Source organism: Oncorhynchus mykiss, chromosome 17, assembly GCF_057628025.1.
Source record: "Oncorhynchus mykiss isolate SJ-2025 chromosome 17, ASM5762802v1, whole genome shotgun sequence".
NCBI classification, from domain to species: Eukaryota; Metazoa; Chordata; class Actinopteri; order Salmoniformes; family Salmonidae; genus Oncorhynchus; species Oncorhynchus mykiss.
In genome coordinates, this window is record NC_143038.1 from 42,353,251 (window position 1) to 42,372,690 (window position 19,440).

The following is a 19,440-nucleotide window of genomic DNA, read 5'->3' on the forward strand; positions in this document are numbered from 1 at the left end:
CAGCACTTTGAGATATCAGCTGATGTACGAAGGGCTATATAAAATAAATTTGATTGAAAATTTGATTGATATATTTACACCTTTCTTCACATATCTTTTATATATTCTATTTTCCAAAAACTCAACTTCAAAACTCTCTCCTGCAACCCGCATCACCAATTTAAAAAAAAGTATTATTTACCTCAAATCTGAAATCCACAATAGAAGCTAGCCAGAAGCTAACCAGAAGCTAGCCAGTTTACTGGCTAACGTTAGTGTTCAGCTAACCACGGTTTGTGGTCATCAGCTATCCTTTAGCTCGAAAATCTATCACCAGTTTTGTACAACGCGACTCAGACCAGAACATACCGGACCTATTTTTCTCTCCATATCCCGGATTTCAACTGCAAGCTCTGGACATTTACACCAGGATTTCGCAGCTAGCTAGCTGCTATCCATGTGACTATTGGCTTACGTCGATCCCGGAGCAAACATCAATTATTCCGGAGCTAGCCAGCTGAAGAGTTCCATCAGTCACTCCTGGGCTACGATCACCTATCCGGACCCGTTTTACTGCCAATGCGGAGGAGCCCCACCGGGCCTTCACGACTGGACTACCGATGTTATCTGCCCGAGGGAGTTATCCAACTGGCCCCTCCGTCGCGACGTTACCTGAACGCCCATCTGCGACCCGCTAATAGTTAGCTGTCTTATCGGCTGCTATCTGAATAGATCTATCGGACAATTTTTCTTGGGTCACTATAACTATATCTATTTTGTCAATTGGATTGATACCCTTTACCACACCGAACCCCACTAATCTACAGACGGAAACACACGAGGTGGCTAAAAACAGACCTCCATCCTATGCTAGCTTGCTACCGATGGCCCGGCTAGCTGTCTGAATCGCCGTGACCCCAACCAACCTCACTACTCACTGGAACCTTATGATCACTTGACTAAGCGTGCCTCTCCTTAATGTCAATATGCCTTGTCCATTGCTGTTCTGGTGAGTGTTTATTAGCTTATTTCACTGTAGAGCCTCTAGCCCTGCTCATTATACCTTATCCAACCTTTCAGTTCCACCCACACATGCGATGACATCACCTGGTTATAATGATGTTTCTAGAGACAATATATCTCTCATCATCACTCAATACCTAGGCTTACCTCCACTGTATTCACATCCTAACATACCTTTGTCTGTACATTAAACCTTGAAGCTATTTTATCGCCCCCAGAAAACTCCTTTTACTCTCTGTTCTAGACGACCAATTCTTATAGATTTTAGCCGTACCCTTATCGTACTCCCCCTCTGTTCCTCTGGTGATGTAGAGGTGAATCCAGGCCCTGCAGTGCCTAGCTCCACTCCTATTCCCCAGGCGCTCTCTTTTGATGACTTCTGTAACCGCAATAGCCTTGGTTTCATGCGTGTTAACATTAGAAGCCTCCTCCCTAAATTTGTTTTATTCACTGCTTTAGCACACTCTGCCAACCCGGATGTTCTAGCCATGTCTGAATCCTGGCTTAGGAAGACCACCAAAAATTCCGAAATTTTCATCCATAACTACAACATTTTCAGACAAGATAGAATGGCCAAAGGGGGCGGTGTTGCAATCTACTGCAAAGGTAGCCTGCAGAGTTCTGTCCTCCTATACAGGTCTGTACCCAAACAATTTGAACTTCTACTTTTAAAAGTCTCTCACCGTTGCCGCCTGCTATAGACCACCCTCTGCCCCCAGCTGTGCTCTGGACACCATATGTGAACTGATTGCCCCCCATCTATCTTCAGAGCTTGTGCTGCTAGGCGACCTAAACTGGAACATGCTTAACACCCCAGCCATCCTACAATCTAAACTTGATGCCCTCAACCTCACACAAATTATCAATGAACCCACCAGGTACCACCCCAATGCCGTAAAGACGGGCACCCTCATAGATATCATCCTAACCAACTTGCCCTCTAAATACACCTCTGCTGTTTTCAACCAAGATCTCAGTGATCACTGCCTCATTGCCTGCATCCGTAATGGGTCAGCGGTCAAACGACCTCCACTCATCACTGTCAAACGCTCCCTGAAACACTTCAGCGAGCAGGCCTTTCTAATTGACCTGGCCGGGGTATCCTGGAAGGATATTGATCTCATCCCATCAGTAGAGAGGATGGCTGTTTTTTTTTAAATGCCTTCCTCACCATCTTAAATAAGTATGCCTCATTCAAGAAATTGAATCAATCAATCATCACATCCTCATCGGCAGACTCAACAGCCTTGGTTTCTCAAATGATTGCCCCGCCTGGTTCACCAACTACTTCTCTGATAGAGTTCAGTGTGCCAAATCGGAGGGTCTGTTATCCGGGCCTCTGGCAGTCTCTATGGGGGTGCCACAGGGTTCAATTCTTGGACCGACTCTCTTCTCTGTATACATCAATGATGTCGCTCTTGCTCTTGCTGCTGGTGAGTCTCTGATCCACCTCTACGCAGACGACACCATTCTGTATACTTCTGGCCCTTCTTTGGACACTGTGTTAACAACCCTCCAGGTGAGCTTCAATGCCGTAACTCTCCTTCCGTGGCCTCCAATTGCTCTTAAATACAAGTAAAACTAAATGCATGCTCTTCAACCGATCGCTACCTGCCCGCCTGTCCAACATCACTACTCTGGACGGCTCTGACTTAGAATATGTGGACTACAAATACCTAGGTGTCTGTTTAGACTGTAAACTCTCCTTCCAGACCCACATCAAACATATCCAATCCGATGTTAAATCTAGAATTGGCTTCCTATTTCGCAACAAAGTATCCTTCACCCATGCTGCCAAACATACCCTTGGAAAACTGACCATCCTCCCAATCCTCGACTTCGGCAATGTCATTTACAAAATAGCCTCCAATACCCTACTCAATAAATTGGATGCAGTCTATCACTGTGCCATTCATTTTGTCACCAAAGCCCCATATACTACCCACCACTGCGACCTGTACGCTCTCGATGGCTGGCCCTAGCTTCATACTCGTCGCCAAACCCACTGGCTCCAGGTCATCTACAAGACCCTGTTAGATAAAGTCCCCCCTTATCTCAGCTCGCTGGTCACCATAGCAGCACCCACCTGTATTACGTGCTCCAGCAGGTATATCTCTCTGGTCACCCCCAAAACCAATTCTTCCTTTGGCCGCCTCTCCTTCCAGTTCTCTGCTGCCAATGACTGGAACGCACTACAAAAATCTCTGAAACTGGAAACACTTATCTCCCTCACTAGCTTTAAGCACCAACTGTCAGAGCAGCTCACAGATTACTGCACCTGTACATAGCCCATCTATAATTTAGCCCAAGCAACTACCTCTTTCCCTACTTTATTTACTTATTTTTGCTCCTTTGCACCCCATTATTTCTCTCTACTTTGCTCATTCTTCCACTGCAAATCTACCGTTCCAGTGTTTTACTTGCTATATTGTATTTACTTCGCCACCATGGACTTTTTTTGCCTTTACCTCCCTTATCTCACCTCACTTGCTCACATTGTATATAGACTTATTTTTCTACTGTATTATTGACTGCATGTTTGTTTTACTCCATGTGTAACTCTGTATGTGTCGAACTGCTTTGCTTTATCTTGGCCAGGTCGCAATTGTAAATGAGAACTTGTTCTCAACTTGCCTACCTTGTTAAATAAAGGTGAAATAAAACAAAAATTACAAAAAAATTAAGTTTATTTATTTACAATAACATACAATTCACAACATGATACAATGTAACAAAATATCTACAGTCTTGAGGTGGGGAGCCAGCCAAGCAGTGAAAACAAGGGTGGGGAAAACATCAGACAAAACAAAGGACAGTCACGATGGACAGACAAATTCACGCACATTCATCTTAACGGATGATGACCCCAGCTAGGAGCGAAAGAGCAACGAGGTTTCCCAGGTCTCTCCTTCCTTTCGTCCTTCTTCCAAACCAAGTCATTCGCCCGGATGTTGAAGCACGTGGTCCCCTTGATTCTCCTCCGGTAGCTCTCCTTCTGCTTATCCTGCGCCTTGTTGATGTTCTGTTTCACCTTGATTGATAACAGAAATAAATGCAAATGTATTGCATATTATTACAAATATCTCTTGGAGGGCCAGAAAATAAATTAACAGCAGGTCATAAACCTCCACGTCCTTCTCAGCCTGTGACTGAACGTGGTCCTTAAAGGCATTCTGATCTGGTTCGACAACTTCCACATCAGGTGGAATTTCAGTAATCTCAAAGTATGTTATTCAAAAGTAGCAATAAACAAACAATAACACATTAAGTCATCTCAAATTTGAATGACTGGAGTATATGCAATAATTTGATATACTTATATATACAATTGCATTGTTTACCTCAGTTTCCATCTCTCTGTCTTTCACGCTCTTCCCACCTCTCTCTCCCTCTGTCACTTTCTTTCTCTTCCTTTTTCTGGGCCTCTCTCCGTGGTGAACTAGAACTTCCGGCGTCCTCCTTACTTCACGACTGCTGCGAGATAAAATAGAGCCAAGCAACAGACGATTTGGTGCAAGAACCCTAGCAACAGCAGCTAGAACTCATCGAATGCCATTGTGATGTAGAAGGGGACACTATTTGTCATGACAGGCCCTAAAAGCACAGAAATAGTGTCCACTGCTTCTATAGTCAGTATTTTGGAACTCTCTGAATTTAGTACGACATCTGGGAACTTTTGGCATACTAACTATAGCCATACTATGACCAATAAGCATACTACATACTCAATTTATGTCACAGAAAGTATGGTTAGTATGAGTATTCGAACACAGATCGACTTTAACATTTTACAATAGTTATTGCATCATATATATTGCCACCATAAGTTACATGCAGGAACACACAGGAGGAACATGGCCTTTGGGGTATTAACCATGCAACCCTCTGAGATAAAGATCAATAATGTATTGGTAATAAGAGAGGAATAGTGTATTGGTAATGAGAGAGATCTCTGGCTGGGTTTGATAGGGGAAGCTCTTCTTTCTCTCTAGAAGACAGTGTTGGGAGCTGCTGTCTGATTGCCAGGAATCACTGTTCTGTGACAGCCCCTCACTGATAAGACCTCTTTCTTGTCGCTGGATTTTCTCTCTATCTCTGCCTCTCTTCTGCACCCCCCCCCCCCACACACTTCTCTGCCTAGTGCCCCTGCATGCTCTGTGTGTGTGTGTGTGTGTGTGAGAAGAGGGCTCTAGCTATCTCTATGTGATGGATAATAGAGAGTTCCAATGTATCAGGCTTCCCAAACCTCTGCCAAACCCTCATACAATACATTTCTGTGAAGCACTGTATTAAGAGGTTTTCGTGCCTGGACTAGATTAGCTGTTTCCTGTTTGAGTGCTTCACAAAGTGTAGATAAATAGAGTGGGGCTGATGAGGTAATTGAATTTCTTTGACTGTTTGACTGGCTGGGGATAGTACAGTATTGGTGGGATACACAAAGGAGGCAGAGCGCTCTGGGAGACGTGATTGATGAGATAATCCATCTGGCTCTGAAGCTAGTGGAGGCAGGGAGGGAAGAATGGGAGGGGGGAGCACAGACTACGGAGGGGATGATCATAGTTCCAAATAATGATGCAACCCATAGTATGTGTGTGTGTGTGTGTGTGTGTGTGTGTCTGTCCGTCCGGCCGTCCCCTTTGTGGGCCTCATCAGGAGAGAGCAATATACAAGAGAGCCCTGTGTGAAAGCTCCTCATCTTGAAGCAATAAAGTTTCAGCAGTGACATTATTTAGGAGTTAATGATGATGAGCACTACAAAAAGTGTTGCAGTTTTATCAAGCCTTTATGGTTAAGGTGAAACAAAATAAGCGTAAAGTCAAGTTTGTCTTTAAGACTGACTACAAATCGGCACCCACAACCAATAGGTATTTCTACTACTTCATTCTGAGAATAAACTCAGACATAGAACTACACTAAACAGCCAGAAATACCAGAAATCTGTTTTGGCCTGAAACCATTATTAGTAAACCAGCATATCATTTGAGGCACTACACTGAGATAGGTCCCCAGTGAAACAGCATGCAGATATGTTCCCCCTTGTCTGTATGTACAGTATCTGCTGTGAGGCTTCATCACCAGAGGAATGAGATGCCTGGGTGGATGCTCCTCTCATCGCTGGCCTCAATTATGCATGTATGTACAGTGTTACACGGGAAAACGATTCACACCCCGATTGTTACACAAAACAGTGTGACTAAAGCCATAGAGATGAGTTATTCTGAAATAAACCATTAATTGAACACCAGGCCCAATCACTTCTCTTTTAGAATGCAGATGTTTTTAGTGAGTGGAAGAGAAATTAAAAGTAAGCAAAAGCCAGAGAGAAACTCTTTATTTTTGCGCAAGTCATTTGGCCGGCTAATGCCCACTTGTCTGTATTGTGTTTCATCTTTGGCTTTTCTGGTCTCCCTGCCGCTCCTCTGGTGGTTTTTACCAAATTACCATACAACGTATACACCCTGCACACCCTAATTGACAACCAAAATAAAAGCAAAGTCTTCACATGCTTTGTTGACTTCAAAAAAGCTTTTGACTGCATTTGGCATGAGGGCCTGCTGTATACACTGATAGAAAGCGGTGTTGGGAGGAAAACCTATAATATTATAAAATCAATGTACAAACAATAAGTGTGCGGTCCAATAAACACAGATTTCTTCCCTCAGGGCCGGGGGTGGGGTGAGACAGGGAAGCAGATTGAGCCTCACCCTCTTCAACATTTATATCAATTAATTGGTGAGGGCACGAGAACAGTCCACAGCACCCGGCTCACCCTACTAGACTCTGAAATCAAACGTCTGTTTCAAATCAAATCAAATGTTATTAGCCACATGCGACGAATACAATAGGTGTAGACCTTACAGTGAAATGCTTAAGAAAGAAAATATTTAATAAATAAACTAAAGTAGAAAATAAAATGAACAGTAACCCAATAACGAGGCTATAAGCTAAATCATGCAAACATAACTTGTCTGTGTAACCAGTATATAAGAGATCTAACGGGACTGCCCTGGGGGAGCTCACTTCAGACCAGTACTTTATTCATCTAAGTTTGACTGGGACCTCTCCAGCTTGCTGTTAATGAACAATGATTCATTTAAGATTGACTTCCATGACAATTTAGCATCACGAACTGGATGATTGATTCTGCCTGCGGAGCTTTCCAGTGGGGGTCTGCAAGGAAAACCGGTGGTGCATTTTATGAAGCGTAAGGGAAGTTCCCATCTGACCAAAAGACGACAAGGACCCGCCCAGACCCTTACTGTGAGCTGCCCAGGAAGAGACACATCATCCATGAACAATTGAGGGAGACGGCAACTGAATTTCAGTAAGTCAATTTAAATGAATCTGAAAAAAATGTTTTTTTTAAATATTTTTTTTAACTTAACAATAAAATGGTACACAGTCTTATGGTGAGAAGGCTATTTATTCACTGGTCTTTTGGTGAGAAGACTAGAGCGAGGCCAAGTAACGGTATAATGGAAAGCCTAAGGAATAGTACTGTGAATGTGGATGTGAAAGAGGTGCGTGTCTGAATGAATACCCCAACCAGTTCTGTGTGATCTATAATGTTATCAAGGGCTTCTGTCCACCTCCATCTGTCGATCTACAGGTAGTGAGCACAGACAGGAGAAGCCATTGAAAAGCTTGAGAGGGTAACAGGCGAGATGGATAAGGGTTGTTCATTGATACCCCTGGACACTGAGATTTCCATGAGAACATGTGTACCTCTTGGGCTGACTGTGCTGTGATCAGTGCTGGTGGCGTGGATGTGAATACATAAGTTGATTTATAACGTTATATAGGGAAATTAAATGTGTGAATGGAACACTAAGGTGTGTGTGTGTGTAGGAAGATATTAAATTAAATTGTCGCCTGTATAAATCAGTTACTAGAGATATGATTATACACACACACACACACACACACACACACACACACACACCCAAAAAAAGAAATGTCCCTTTTCCAGGACCCTGTCTTTAAAGGACCCTGTCTTTCAAAGATAATTTGTATAAATCCAAATAACTTCACAGATCTTTATTGTAAAGGGTTTAAACACTGTTTCCCATGCTTGTTCAATGAACCGTAAACAATTAATGAACATGCACCTGTGGAACGGTTGTTAAGACACTAAAATCTTACAGGCGGTAGGCAATTATGTCACAGTTATGAAAACTTAGGACATTAAAAGAGGCCTTTCTACTGACTCTGAAAAACACCAAAAGAAAGATGCCCAGAGTCCCTGCTCATCTGTGTGAACGTGCCTTAGGCATGCTGAAAGGAGGCATGAGGACTGCAGATGTGGCCAGGGCAATAAATTGCAATGTCTGTACTGTGAGACACCTAAGACATTGCTACAGGGAGACAGGACAGACAGCTGATCGTCCTCGCAGTTGCAGACCGCGTGTAACAACACCTGCACAGGATCGGTACATCCGAACATCACACCTGCGTGACAGGTACAGGATGGCAACAACAACTGCCCGAGTTACACGCACAATCCCTCCATCAGTGCTCAGACTGTCCGCAATAGGCTGAGAGAGGCTGGACTGAGGGCTTGTAGGCCTGTTGTAAGGCAGGTCCTCACCAGACATTACCGGCAACAATGTCACCTATGGGCACAAACCCACCGTTGCTGGACCAGACAGGACTGGCAAAAAGTGCTCTTCACTGACGAGGTGCGGTTTTGTCTCACAAGGGGTGATGGTCGGATTCACATTTATTGTCGAAGGAATGAGCGTTACACCGAGGCCTGTACTCTGGAGCGGTATCGATTTGGAGGTGGATGGTCCGTCATGGTCTGGGGCGGTGTGTCACAGCATCATCGGACTGAGCTTGTTGTCATTGCAGTCAATCTCAACGCTGTGCGTTACAGGGAAGACACCCTCCTCTCTCACGTGGTACCCTTCCTGCAGGCTCATCCGGACATGACCCTCCAGCATCACAATGCCACCAGCCATACTGCTCGTTCTGTGCGTGATTTCCTGCAAGACAGGAATGTCAGTGTTCTGTCATGGCCAGCAATGAGCTCGGATCTCAATCCCATTGAGCACGTCTGGGACCTGTTGGATCGGAGGGTGAAGGCTAGGGCCATTTCCCCCAGAAATGTCTGGGAACTTGCAGGTGCCTTGGTGGAAGAGTGGGGTAACATCTCACAGCAAGAACTGGCAAAATTATTCCATTTCTGTTAGCCACATATCTGTGGAAGTTATGTTCAATCAAATATTTACAAGTTCAGTTTGCTGAAAATAAACGCAGTTGACAGTGAGGACGTTTTTTTGTGCTGTGTTCATTATATATACACACACACACACACACACAACTTGCATATCCACATGTAGACGTACGGAAGTGGTGAAAAAAGTATTTGAGAAATAAATAGTATAATGGGTTATTAGATTTGATGAAGTAACAATGTGTAAATGTAAATTGGATTAGTTTCACTTGCTAGGTGGAGACTGGACAGAGCACGCCATCTGCAGGGGACTGATAGACAGTGCTAGCCCAGTTTTAATCCCAGAAAATGTCTCTTCCCTTCTGAATTGGCTGATGTATTCTATAAAATTAGGTGCATTACATGTTCATCTTAAAATAACATACATTTAATAAGTGTGAAGCAGAAAGTGTATATCCAACAGAAATTGGTAATAAATATTAAGTATGACATTGTTAGGGTAGACTAAGATGAAAACAATGCCTTCCAATCACGAGAAAGTTATGTTTGTTTTGTTTTTAAACCTTGTAATAGGGGAAAAGCAGAACATTGTTTGAGAGTGATCCAAGTGTATTAGCAATAGTGATTGAGAAGTTCTTCCTATTGGGAAGAAGGGAGTCCTAGTTTAAGGAAACACATGCAGACTAGTGAAGATAAAGTGAATGGTAATATTAGTGGCTTTCAGATAGCACTCTAATAATGCAATGTTTTAGTAATTTGAAGAAGTAAATGTTTCAATACAAGGTCACATGACAAACAGAGGGATTGAGGCTTGGGACTGACGTTAAATTAGAGGCTGTCATCTGGTGTTTGGGTTAGAGAAGTTTCCTGTGGAACAATAGATAACCGCCAGTACTCACTGGACTCAAACAGGCTTAAAAAGGGACAACCACTGTAATTATTATTATTTGACCCTGCTGGTCATCTATGAACATTTGAACATCTTGGCCATGTTCTGTTATAATCTCCACCCGACACAGCCAGAAGAGGACTGGCCAGCCCTCATAGCCTGGTTCCTCTCTAGGTTTCTTCCTAGGTTTTGGCCTTTCTAGGGAGTTTTTCTTAGCCACCGTGCTTCTACACCTGCATTGCTTGTTGTTTGGGGTTTTAAGCTGGGTTTCTGTACAGCACTTTGAGATATCAGCTGATGTAAGAAGGGCTTTATAAATACATTTGATTTGATCCAAGTACCAAATATTGAGCTGATAAGCCAGCACCAACCTTTTGAAGGTCGTAGCAGATTTGTTAAACAACAGGTTTCATATTTTCACTAGTTGATGTCATCGTCAGTTCAGATCATATGTCAATGCAACAGGTCAAAATGAATGATGTCCATTCAGCTTAACAGGACACCGTATCATCTGATGTGTCTGAAGTTCTGTATACGCATGGGAGCTCCCATATTAAGTAAGGCCTGGCCATTATGTTCGTTTTTACCCTACATTTTACCACAAACGCCAGTACCCACACACAATCCACCTGTTATTTAATATTTGTTAGTGGTGTTAATACTGATTTATTGTGTGGGGTCTTTTTATTTTAGTGGGTTTTTCACAGGTTAGAAAGGATGCACCTTAAAAGGGCACACAAATGACATTTTCTGAAGTTCTATTGTCAGAGTTTGTTGCACACACGTCAGTTCTCCTGATAAGAAATATACTGAAAAACCCAATGTGAACATGGTTTACAAAATGTTTGAAATATCTTTCAATTATGAGGGAAAGAAACACTAACTTAATGTGTTGAATGACCTCTGTTCTGACTTTCTGTTGAGGCCTGATCACCCTCACTAGAAAGGCTAGAGACATTGGGTGACATTTAATTGCAATATGTAAACACTGATAATTAGGATTACATTTATAATTTATCAACAGTCCTGTGTGATTCGAACCGAGAGAGAGAGAGAGAGAGATAAATCACTTTGAATGTAATTGGAGAGAGAGAGAGAGATGCCCCTGAATGAGGGAAACCTGTCTCTAGTCTATTTTATGGGAAACAATGTTTTCCTCATGGAGTTAAACGATTGTAATTCTAATTTTATTTGTTATTTTGATTTAACCCTCTCCTGTAGTTTTTATTTTATTTTTTTACATATGAATCACAATGTGAGTCATGTGTCTAAAGGGAAGAAGTGTATTGTTGTTGTTTTGTTTTTGTCTTGCTTCAATACAAATCTCACCAGATTTGGTCTGCTGGATGGTCGGGATTAGCCCTCTAACTCCCTTACTCTGTAACTGCGGAGAGATCGCCGATATGATGGGGGAGTATAAGCCAATTTGAAAAATTCATCAGTGTCTTGTTAATCTCTTTGAAAGTTGTGTTAGATGCTTGTATTAAGAATATTGGTAGTAGTTATAATTTGTCATACCATACCAATTTGTCAACCATTTGTCTAGATTTCCTTAATCAGAAAATCCCTAAATTAAACTGTTGTTCTGGTCTGTCCTCTCTTGAGGTTATGTTGAAGGTGACCACATGAGAGATATGTGCCCACATGGAGAGAGCATGGAGAAAGATCCTGTCCAAACGTCTCATGCTGCTGGTGTACTGGTAGGAAATTAGACAAGATATAATGGATCGCAAAAGATGGTGCTGGCTTTGGTGAGAGTTTCGTTTGCTGGAGGAAATCAGATAATTCCTCAGATATTGAAATTGGGACATTATAAAGGGCCATCCACTTTGAAAATGTGCCATTGGGAGGACGAACTGAAACACTATCTGAAGAAGAAAATGAAGAAGCACCAGAAAAATGGAATGCCGAGAGGGGGTGGATGGTCAACCGTGTCTGTAATTGATTAAGGCAAGTCCAAAATAGTATATTTGGGGTATCAAGTTGATTGTGGAGGTCTTCACACCGCGAAATGTATAGTAATTAAGACAAAATGTATTGAGATACCGATCTGTCATCAACATGCCACTCACGACAAAAGCTCCAGCTGAAAATGTCCTTACACAATTTAATTTATGGATTCTGGCAATGAAGCATGTGTGTAACTGTATGAAGCAAAGGTCTTAAGCCAGGCTTTTACAAGTTGGATTGTAAACCCAGAATGAAGGGTTTGAAAGGATGAAGTGTCTGGTTTTATGCGTTGATTTTGTTTACCTACTCCTTTGATAGTTTAAGTAATAACCAAATGAATAAAATGAAATAATAATCACAGTGAGTGATAAAAGGAGGGAATGTGATGGAACAGTATTAATGCAAGTGACTGATTGATCGTGGCTAGGAGGAATCCTCACTATTAGTATCTGCAATTTGGCAGTATGGCCAGAACCTTATTTTGAGAACGAAAGGGATATCTCCGTTTCAAGGTCTCAGCTTGGAGAGAAGCCTCGTGAGGTATCGGTCGGTCACATGCATGAACCAAACATTAATGATGAATTAATTATGAATAAGCTAAATCATGCAAATAACACTTGTTTGTGTAAGCAGTAAAGAGAACTGGACTGCCCTGACAGAGCTCACTTCAGACTGATACTTTATGCATCTAAGTTTGACTATGACCTCTCCAGCTTGCTGTTAATAACAAATGATTCATTTAAGGTTGACTTTGACTGTCCCTGTGTAGAATTTCCACGACAATGTACAGACTCAGTGAGCATAGCCTTGCTATTGAGAGAGGTCACCATACACAGACATGGCTCTTAACCTTTTCAGGAACAGACCCTTTCTTTCAATTTTCACCTGAAATGACATACCCAAATCTAACTGCCTGTAATTCAGGCCCTGAAGCAAGGAGATGCATATTATTGGTACCATTTGAAAGGAAACACTTTGAAGTTTGTAGAAGTGTGAAAGGAATATAACACAATTGATCTGGTAAAAGATTATACAAAGAAAAAAACAACCATTCTTTTGTATTTTTTGTTGTACGATCTTTGAAATGCAAGAGAAAGGCCATCATGTATTATTCCAACCCAGCTGCAATTTAGATTTTGGCCACTAGATGGCAGCAGTGTATATGCAAAGTGTTAGACTGATCCAATGAACCATTTCTGTTCAACATTTTGTATTAAGACTGCCCAAATGTGCCTAATTGGTTTATTAATAACTTTTCATGTTAAAAATTGTGCACTCTCCTCAAACAATATCATGGTATTATTTCACTGTAATAGCTACTGTAAATTTCACAGTGCAGTTAGATTAACTAGAATTTAAGCTCTGCCAAAATCAGACATGTCTATGTCCTGGGAAATGATCTTGTTACTTACAAGCTCATGCTAATTGCATTAGCCTACATTAGCTTAACGTCCCGCAGGGGACCCACCGATCCTGAAAAAGTTTTAAGAGATGACAGGATATATGTGGCCACTGCTCACAAAATTAAGTGGGAACCGAGCTGCAGTTTCTAACCTTAGGTCAAATATACGACCATACAAGAGAAATGCACTTTCCTCAAATTACACAAACCCACAAAGAATTCGAACACAAATCAACATTTTGACAAACTGAGGTGGAATACCACAGTGTGCAATCACAGTATTAAAATCTGTGACCTGCTGCCACAAGAAAAGGTCAACCAGTGGGTCAAAAACCAATGTAAGTATAACATATTTATTTCCCCCATCATTTGTATATTATTTTATTGATAGCCATTTAGCAGACACTTTAATCCAAAGCAATTTACAATAATGCCTGCATACATTTGACTTATGGGTGGTCCTGGGAATTGAATCCACTACCCTGGCATTACAAACGCCATGCTCTACCAAATGAGCTACAAAAGGACCATTTGTTAGGTGCCTCCTAAGAAGAGGTAGGAGCAGGAGAGCAAGGAATTCCAGTTGGACCAGTCGTTTATCATAAGTCCCAACCCATCAACAACAGGCGGGGAAAATCACGAAACACACGGAGGAGAAACCTCTACTTCTAATACAGTACCAACAGGTACAACGACAGTGAGGGAAAAAAAACCTGTGGCGCAAACATGCACCCCTAACAGAGCTAACACAGAAAAATAATCCCACACAAAGACTAGCAGGCAGCGGAGGTTAATAAACCCACCGCAATGAACTAATCAGACACAGGTGATAACAAAACAGACAGACACAAACGAAAAGGAAAAATGGATCGGTGCCAGCTAGTAGGCCGGCGACGACGACCGCCGAGTACTTCCCGAACACCTTCGGTGGAAGCCGTGACACCATTTTAGAATTTGCACATTGTCACAACACTTATGTAACAGTTAAATGTTATACAGTGCATTTTTTGATCCCTAATATAATCTTTTAAACATTGTTCTTCTCTTGAAACTTTGTGTGTAATGTTTACTGTTAATATCTGTTAATTTTCAGTTTTTTGTTTAATACCCTTTGTTGGTTTTTGGCATTGTTTGATTTTTTCCACTTGCTTTGGTAATGTAAACCCATATTTCCCATGCCAATAAGGCCCCTTTGAATTGATCAAAGAGCGAGTGAGAGCGAAAGCATGAGAGAATTGTCATGTCGAAGGCAGCTCTGATACAGCTCTGTAGAGGTGGAAGAGGAAATTACCACAGTTTTGGAGTGAAAGTGTGATGACGTATGTGCCTGGTGTTGTAGTGCCAGAAAAGTCTGTAATTGAATTTAACATTTATCATATCAGCATGATAAATCAGCCTGGCAAACAAGAGCACCTAAAGTAATTTATCCTCTTACAAGAGCATTTGATTCAAATTAATTCTCAAACTATCATCCAATTCTGGTTTGTCCTTAAAAAGTTGTGTTCTATCCTGTCCAGCTCCTCTCCCCAGTCCCATCCTTACCGCCCTGCACGCCACAGCTGGTCCTGTTAAGCCTGGTCTGCAGTGGGATTGTCTACAGATGTGCCGGGCTCAGTCTGGAGGGTGCCCAGCCTCTCTGACCTAGCACAAATCCCAAACGTGCCTCCCATCTGCCTCTGCACCTGCACCTGTCATCGACTGCAACAGTTCGGGAACATTACAATACTAAACAGCGACACACCATCTTCCATTGTGTTCGTTGATGTTTGGTCATAAATGTTTAAATGTAGTTTTGTTTTTACATGTGATTCTTCTAGAGGGAATCTTAATGCAGTGAAATTATAACCTCCAATAGACATGGTCTCTTTAACTATGTCATCATCATGGGACACCATCACTCATTGGCTGCTGCGTCAACTGATGCCATGGGACTAGCCATGTCAAACACAATTTGGGAGAGAGCATAAGGGTGGTGTTGTAGAGTAGAGCAGGCTCTGCCTGTCCTATACAGGCCCCACCCACACGCCCTTACGTCCCAGGACTGCGTCTCCGCCGTTCACACTGACACTCGCCAGATTGCCAGCTGAACCTTGTCCCCATGGATACGATGTCAACAAGCACAGCGAGTAGCAAGCACTGATACAACCATACAACACTGGAAAAGAGCCTAATTACCTACAACATGGCAGACAGTTACTACTACTTTATCCTTTGTTAAGGCTAAAGTGTAGTTGGCTAATGTATGGCTGCAGTAACAACACGAGGATCCCATTGTCATGTGAATACTAGCAGTATATTCAGTGCAGGCCAAAGTGCTGGTCTGGGATGCAGTTCTACAGGATGTGTTTAAACAAACTTAGCGTCCAACATTCCAACTGTCTGACATTAGCATTAGGTATTACGCAGGCAGAAGGATGTGAGGAGATTTTCCATTTCCTGTATCGTCTGGGAGTTGTAACTAATGTTTCCTTTGATGTTAATAATAGGGGCCCGTTGCCCTGTAATGCATTCAACACTTACCATAAAGGTCCCTTCTGAAACTTAAAATCGGACCAACAGACACCAGGACTTCCCATAACACCACCTGTGTCTTCAAGGGTAATGTTGGGGATGCGTTCACCCGTTACCAGCACCACCTCACATGACAGAATGGCCAGCTGCAACATCCCCAGATGCTCGCTTGGCCCCAGTGTGTGCGTGTGTGTTCCATAAACCCCACACCTGCCAGACTTGAGTGTTCAGAGTACAGAGCCTTTTTTTTTGCTCACAGCCCCCATGAGAGTGAGGGAATGGAATGAGTCCTCTGCACTTTAAGAACTGGAGACGAATGGGGAAAGTATCTGTAAGATGCCTTGTCTGAGAGAAGAAAAGGGGACATTTGAAACATTTATGCAGTAACTGTTGGTTTGTGGAGTGAGTGTGCAAAAATGACAGGAAGATGGCGCCATCTTGAGTTCAAAAGTTGGATATAGGAGTTCAGGAAGAAACCTTATATGGGGTGTGTGGGCATCCATGTGCGTTTGTATGTGTGCGGACATGCATAGTGTCTTTGATTGTAAGTCCTTACTTTTTCTCATTCTCTCTATTTATTTCTCTTTGTTTTGGTTTAGTTTTAGAACCTTGGTCTCTTAGTATGAGGAGACTGCTTGGACCAAGCTGCTACATTTTATCGATTAAGTAGTGCATGTAGCCAGTTACTGTTGCTATGTGGGCTATGAGACACGCAAGTAATAACACTAGAATACGCCCTCCAGTTCCTTACAAAGCACTCAGTCTAATGTAGCAACAAGCTAGTCTACCAAAGTATCAGAGGCAGCAGGAAAACAGTTTGACATTCTGGGTGGAAGGGACTCTGTACAAAGGCTGTGTTTGAAGTGGTTTAATCTAGGAAGCATTCACAGAGGGAGACAGGAAGAGCCTACCGGAGCCTCAAGGATGCCTATCAAAGGCCGGAGGGACGAAGTGATCCTCCTGAGGGGTAAAGGGAAGGTCAGTGCTTTCCAGGATCCCTGGGATGTTCCTGCCCTAAACTTAAAGGGAAATTTGTTTAACTTTATAGTAGTCATCATCTCTAGCACCACCCTAGCATATGTGGGGGAAGAAGGAGGGGATAATAAGTGTTTCCAATGACTTTGGTGCGCATCATGTGTGATTTTAACCAATTATGAGTAGTTTTCTATCAATTGGTTGATGATGTCATTGAAAACACTTACCTTCCTCTATCTTTTTGACTAGAAAACATAGAAATGCGTCATTTTCACAAATGTTGATATTGGGGCGGTGATGATGATGATGAATATGAAGTTGAGAAATGTATATTTCTCCATTAACCATTTAAAAAAAACATTTAAAATGTGTCGGGACATCCCAAGGATCTCATATAGCACGGACCGTCAAGGGAAGGTCAGGGTGATCTTAGTCTGCATGGGGCTTGATCGCAATCTGTATTTCTGCAATTCCTCACATCCCATCTGCTTGCCTCCTCTGCAACCATATTGGAGAAAGAAAGTCCTTCCTCTCAGATATTTTTCTCTAATGCATTTTGAGGAGAAAGGATGCTAGCAACAAAGGAAAGGATTTGAGAAAGAGCCAAGGACACAAATGGAACAGGTTAAGGCCAGGAACAGACAGCTACATTACAGTAAGATAGCAACCGTATCCTAACATAAACAACCACAATGATAAACACAGCTACTGCCCTAGAATTAGAGTCTCCACGTCCTGGGCCCATTGTGCTGCACATGCACGGACAACACAACCCCAAACTTCTTCTGAGGCAATTCATTAACATTGCTGTTTGCCTCAGAGCCGCAAGGAAACTGAGCTGGATCGATATGTGGTGAGGAAAGGGAGGACAGATGACATTCTTTTGACGGGGTGGTGACCTTGTGTTCCTCCAGCGAATTCCTCATAGGAGAAGAAAACACTGGTAGCCATTGATGAGAAGGATGTTTGTCTCCGGTCAGTTTGATTGCAGTTTCCATAAGCTCCCTTTTTCTGTTTTGAACAGAGCCAAGGCCTCACCAAGGAAGTTTAGTTCATTTGATTTGTTCATATTACTCATTTTGGGTCTGAAAACTTTTTGGGAGAATGAGAAGCAACCTCAGAATAAAAATCCTGTATCTATGGGCTACAATAGTGTATTAGGCTATCTGCATCTCTTAATGACAGCGCTACATAGCCTACCCAAGCCCATCCCTGAATCCTGGCATGTCACGCAGGTAAATCATTAATTGAATTGTAACATCCGATTGGCTCTGTTGCTCATTTGAAAATAAAAAAACAGCCAGCCATATATTGAGATGCTTTTTTAAAATGGAAAAAACCCTGTTGTGTGAGTGTTGACCAAGAAGATGGGATACTTTATACATCAATATTCATGAATACGAATAACTTACTGTGCCGACACCATGGGCACAGTAAACAAATCTACATAGCAACACAAAAGTGTTACCTTGGCCACCACATTCATGTAATACTCACAGTCAATAAATGCATCGCGAGGGTACTATTCTGGTTTGGTTGAAAAAGAGCTAATGAATTTCAAATGGGAGCATTTAAAGGGATAGCCCCACCTCTTTCAGGTAAGCACCACCTCTTTTTTTACAGGACCATTGAGGGAGTTTGATTAAGCTGAATTGTGGTGCACCAGGCTATGGCCCGTGATGTGAACCGGTTGAATCGGTGATGGAGGCGCACCCTTTTCAAATCAAACAGTAATCTGCCCCAATCTGTCACGTTGTCAATACTGCAGCATGATGCATCGTTTAGAAACGTACAGCATCTATTTTTGGGGGCTATCGGCCGAAACAAGGCACCTTGCTCACACTCGGGAGGCAGCACGGTTCCAAAACGAAAGCAACCAACGCTAACCCAATTCACTTGGGGAAGGCCAAGGGAATAAATAGAATCCTCTCAATGTTTTACAGCTGGTTGGTATATGCCATGTTTTATCACATCCACTAAGGGTCAGACTTGTGCCACATGTCACTGGGAATGCAAGTGTTTAAGCTTTGGGTTCTACAGATTTCTCTGACATCTTACCTCTCTCGGTTTCGGAAGTTGAAATGTACATTATACAATTGCAATAAAATAAACAAAAGAGATATTTAATTACCTCAAATTTTGCCTTGGGTATTAAACAAAGGAGACCACTATTCACCACAGTTTAACCGCACTGGCAGATTTTTCAAGAGCAACGCTGACATCTTTCATAGAATCCCATAAACCCTATGCAAAAGCTTGCTGCTTCTAACCATAGAAAATGAACTGTCACTCCAGGGAAAAGAGCGAGAGAAGAACAGACAGACGGAGGAGGACGAGAGGAGCCAAGCAAGACGTCCGTTTAATTAACCTATTAGAGTGACACACTGCCCTGGCAATTTAATATTGTGTGTGTGTGTGTCAGAAGACTAAGAGCTTGAGAGAGACATTGGCCTCTCTCTCACTGCAGCATTGCTGCCTTTGCATGCTTATCAGCATTTATGCATCTACTGCGATAGAGAGATAGTTACAGCCTGG

General features: G+C 42.4%; 1 long non-coding RNA gene across 1 annotated transcript; it reads right to left on the bottom strand.

Annotated features, from left to right (window-relative positions):
* Positions 1-3,748: 3,748 nt before the first annotated feature.
* Positions 3,749-18,820, bottom strand: LOC149975956 (uncharacterized). The gene is made up of 3 exons (XR_016487950.1): positions 18,403-18,820; positions 4,344-4,476; positions 3,749-4,033 (listed from the first exon to the last, which is right to left on the bottom strand). It is a non-coding gene; the product is annotated as an uncharacterized LOC149975956 (long non-coding RNA).
* Between the last annotated feature and the right edge of the window lie 620 nt (positions 18,821-19,440).